The sequence below is a fragment of the Callospermophilus lateralis genome, unplaced genomic scaffold, assembly GCF_048772815.1.
Source record: "Callospermophilus lateralis isolate mCalLat2 unplaced genomic scaffold, mCalLat2.hap1 Scaffold_83, whole genome shotgun sequence".
NCBI lineage: Eukaryota > Metazoa > Chordata > Mammalia > Rodentia > Sciuridae > Callospermophilus > Callospermophilus lateralis.
Genome location: NW_027516368.1, coordinates 7096094 through 7101203, shown reverse-complemented (window position 1 = coordinate 7101203; position 5110 = coordinate 7096094). Strand labels below are relative to the sequence as shown.

Sequence of the window (5110 nt, the reverse complement as noted above, 5' to 3'; positions counted from 1 at the left end):
AATTCTTCTAAAATTATTTTATGAAATAGAAAATAGCAAAACCTTCTAACCTCATTCTATGAAACTAATATCAACCTGATGCAAAAACCAGACAAAGACACATCAAGGAAAGAAAATTTCAGACCAGTATTCCTGATAAACAGAGATGTAATAATTCTCAATAAAATTATGGCAAACAGCAAACAAAATCATATTAAAAAGATTGTACAACATGATCAGTGGACCTTGTCCCAGGAATGCAGGTTTGGTTCAAAAAATGGAAATCAATAAACATTTTTTTTAAAAAAATAAATAGATGTAAAGACAAGAATCAAAAAAAAATCTCAACAAATGCAAAAAAACACATCTGACTAAATACATGGTCAAAACACTAGAAAACTATATATAATAGAAAAAATATCTTAACACTATAAAAGCTGTCTATGGTAAACACAAGGGAAATATTCTTCTTCTTCATCTCCTCCTTCCTTTTTTTTTAGTAAGGAGATTTTACTGAAAGCAGAAAACCGAACAAAGGATTACAAACAGGAATGTGGACTCCTAGCAAAACAAAAACAAAGAACAAAAAGGGCAGGTGCAAGGTGTGTCGGGAGGACAAAAGTGGGTAGCAAGAGTGAGGGAAAGGCGTGATTTTTTTTTTCTTCTTTCCATTTCTTTTAAAAAAGCCAAAAAAAGAAACACAGGCACACACAACAGTTTGTTCCCGAGTAGAAACATAAATACAGAAGAATAGAAAACTCTGTTCTTCTCTCTTCCAAAGGCAAAAAAAAAAAAAAAAAAGAGTAAAAGAAAAGGCAGGCTGGAGGATGCGCCTCACAGAGCCCCTTCCGGTATAGAAGGGGTGGCTGGGCCGTGGGTTTGTGTGACACCTGGTGGCAGAGCCGGGAACAGAGGCAGTGCAAGGGGGTCATGCGCTCGCCCCCAACCCCACAGGAGCAGGGGGTCCAGCTTGTCAAGTCCAAGGCGTCCTCTTCAAGTCCTGGGCACCCTCTTGGAGGGGGTCGCCAGGGCCGCACCCTACCAACTCCTGGGAGCTCAATCCCCGCCCCCTGCAAGCCCGCCCCTCAACAGGAGATGGGATGCGGATGCGTCCTGTGCTTGGGCTCAGTACCAGGGCACCTAGTGCTGGGGTAGCAGCTGGCGGCTGCTGTTTACATGGCTGAGGACATTCTGCTTGATCTGTGCCACCTGCTTAGGCAGCAGGCTCCTGGTGGACGCCAGCTCCGTGTTCTGGCCCTTGAGCTCTTCACTTTCCCTTCCAGGTGAGAGATGCTCCAGCTTGCCCTTGGGGCACTTGGAGGCTGCGACACTTTTTAGCAGCTGCTTAGACTCAGCCTTTATGCGCTCCTGCATGTCCATGTCGATTGGCAACAGCAGGCTCTTGCCAAAGCTTGGCAAGTCGGACACCATCTGTGGCTGTGCTTGAGCACAGCTAGGCACAGGGGCCCCAGTACACCACTGGCAGGCAGCGGCGGTGGGAAGGGAACAGGCTAGGAGGAGAAGGCGACAGTTGCAGCATCCCCAGCACCCCCAGTGCCATCCTTGAAGTGGCTCAGGTTTAGGAAGACCGGTGCCCGCTTGGAGGGTGACCCCCGATGCTGTGCCAGAGGGTCCTCCTGCGAGGCCGCAGCAGCAGCCAGGCTGCACCCAGCCAAGCTGCACCCAGCCAAGCTGATGCTGCTTGTTCAAATCCTCCAGGGCCTTGACAAAGTCCTCGGTGAACTCCTGCTCCTCCCTGGCCAGCATCTTGGGTAGAAAAACTGTGTGCTCCTCAGCGTGGTTGTGACCAGCCCATTGGTCTGGATGGTTGGTCAGCGTGGTTGGACCAGCCCCAGGTCTGGCTGGAGAGCAGGCTGCCCGGCGACTGCTGGGGGTGCAGTCTGCGCAGGGGGGCCAGAGGTGGCGCCACCACCACTTGTTTGCTCAGGCTCAGCGTCAGCTGTCATTCTTCACCACCTTGCCTGCGACGCTGTGTGGGGCGCCCCAGGGACAAGCGGGCCAGGTACACAAAGTTGCTGCTGCTGCCACTGACGCCATTGCCCAGGCTGCTCAGTTCCTCAACACCTTAGAAGGGTGTTTCCAGCCTCCGCATTGACATTGCGCCTGGTGGGGGAGGACTGTCCATGGCCTCCCTGGGGGCTAGCTCCCCTCCCCTGCCCATTCAGCCCTGTGCCCACACAGGCAGTGGCCACTGCGCCTGGGTCTTCTGTGGCGGCTCCTCGGAAACATTATTCTTAAGGGAGAAAAAATTAAAGCATTCCCTCTAAAATTCAAAAAAAAAAAAAAAAAAAAAAAGGCAAAGAATGCCTTTTTTTGCCACTTCAATTCAACATCATCCTTGAAGCTCTATCCAAAACCTATGTTTCTATTCATTTATCTTTAATAAATAAATGAAGAGATAAATGAATAGAAGCATAGGAAATCAAAGTATCACTATTTACAAATGACATGGTTCTATATTTAGAAAATCCAAAAAATTTCACTTGAAAACTATCTTGACTAATAAATTCAGCAAAATAGCAGAATATAAAATAAACACCCACAAAACAAATGAATTTCTATACTCAAGCAATGAATTCAGTGTAATAAATATTAGGAAAACCACCCCATTAACAATAGCCTCAAAAAAGAAAAAGAAAGAATAAAATAAAATACTTGGGAATCAATCTAAAAAAGAATTAAAAATGCCTCTACAATGAAAACCACAGAACACTAAAGATAGAAATTGAAGATCTCCCATGCTCTTGTTAGGAAGAATGATCATAGTCAAAATGGCAATACTAACAAAATACTTATACAGATTCAGTGCAATTCCTTTTAAAAGTGCAATGACATTCTTCATAAAACTAGAAAAAGCAATCGTGAAATTCATTTAAAAAAATAGGAGAGCCACAATAGTCATTGTCAACAAGCAACTCTCAACAAAATGATTGAATCAATAGACATCACAATACTAGACCTTAAACTATACTACAAAGAAATAATTTAAAAAAGAAAGAAAAAGGAAACTCCATATCAAAAGACATATATACCAATCCATACTAGACAAAGATGACCATAACATAAATTGGAGAAAAAAAAATATGAACAATTTGTGCTGGGAAAACTGGAAATCCATATGTAGAAATTTGAAATATCCTGCTATACAACACAAGCAGATGAAGTTGCTATTTTTTCAATCTAAAATAGAAAAAAAAGAAGAGCATTAGTTTATGAGCAAAATATACAAAGAAAACACAAAAGAAACACTTTACAACATTGCTTTAGGAAATGGTCCTTTGGTTATGACAGTAAAAGGACAGGGAAGACACATAAGCAGACAATTATAATTCCATTAAACCAAAAGCTTCTACACAGCACAGTAAAGCATGAACAGGGAAAAGATTCAACTGTTGGAATGAGAGAAATTATTTACACATGACCTGAGAACAGTATAAAATCTGAAACACACAATAATCTCTCTGAAAACGCATTAAGTGAGCTGGGTACAGTGGGACATACCTTGAATACCAGTGGTTTGAGAAGCTGAGGTGGGAATAACACAAGTTAAAAACCAGCCTCATCAAGTTAGCCAGGCCCTAAGCAATTGAATGAGACAATGCATCTAAAGATATATATATATATATATATATATATATATATATATATATATATAGAGAGAGAGAGAGAGAGAGAGAGAGAGAGAGAGAGAGAGAAGCATGTTGTTTGCAAAGAAATGTGGTTAGGGTGAAATGGGGTGCTGCTCTTCAATGGATATAAAATTTTAATTGCATAAAATAAATAACTTCTAGATATTTGCAGCAAAATTCTGTACTTACACTTTACAATAGTATAATGTTCACTTATATCTTTTCAGAGTATATGTATTCTACTTAGTGTTCTTACTATTGTGCAAGGGAGGAAGGGAGGATATAAGGGACTGAGGGAGGAAAGGATGATGGAGAGAGAGGAGGATGCAGAAGGCAGGGAAAGGAGGTCTAGCACCATGATGCTCTTCCTACACAGTCAGGATTACTGCTCAAGGTGGACCTGTCCTTGATTGAATATTCTGCAGTTGCTATCATAATTTTTATTGATTTAACCTTACTACTTATTTTTCATAAGTAAATTCCAAGAAAGCAGTGGACCACAGGTATAAACACAGCATATAAATATAACCTGCAGGTATAGTGCATTTGACCACATCATGAACATTGGTCCTGACAAATTACACAAGTTTCCCTAATAATAACAGTAAAAATGTGTATATTTCCCTAGAGAATGATGATTCTAGGATCTGGTAAGATAAATTTAAAAATAAACCTGGGGTCTGGGCACGTGGCTCAAGTGGTAGCGCGCTTGCCTGGCATGCGTGTGGCCCGGGTTCGATCCTCAGCACCACATACCACCAAAGATGTTGTGTCTGCTGATAACTAGTGGTTTTTAGAACAAGAGGTTCTGCCTTTCTTTTTAAAATCATCTCTTCCAGAAATCCATGTCATTACATTTCCCTGGTTTTCTATCTCCTTATCTGGATGCCCTCATTCTCTGTCTCCTTCATATAATTTTCATCTCCATTGCTAAAAATAGGTGTGTTCCCAGCTCTGAGAATTGCTCCCTGTACTCTAAATCTTCACCCACACCCAGGGTGATGCTCAGTCTCATTTCAGTATTTTGCACATGCCCCTGCCTTCCAAATATTCATTTTTTTCCAGTCCTCTCCTGTCACTTTCAGATATGTTCATGTGGAAATCAAGGAGAAATCACAAACATCAACACAAAAGCCTTCTTTGAGACTAGCACTCTTTTCCCTGCCTCATGTGGTTTTTCTGCTCCATACAGGATTGGGTATCAGCAACTACCCTACAGTGCTCAAGTCAAAAGTTCAGAAATTGTCCTTGATCTTTTCATTATTACACTCACACCAATCCATCCCCAAACCTAATTATCCTAAAGACAATATTATAAACATATATGTGTGAAAGACAGATACATGTATTCAAAATTATTGCTTAATAATTATATAATTATATGTACATTAAATGTTTATAAAATATATAATTATAAATAAATAAATCAGGTTAAACCACTTTTATTCCTGTTACCAAATCATGCGATCATGTCATATAAT

The 5110-nt window shown here is 41.2% G+C and overlaps 1 pseudogene; it reads right to left on the bottom strand.

Annotated features, from left to right (window-relative positions):
* Positions 1–1104: 1104 nt before the first annotated feature.
* On the bottom strand, positions 1105–2037 carry LOC143387634 (transcription factor JunD-like; annotated as a pseudogene).
* Between the last annotated feature and the right edge of the window lie 3073 nt (positions 2038–5110).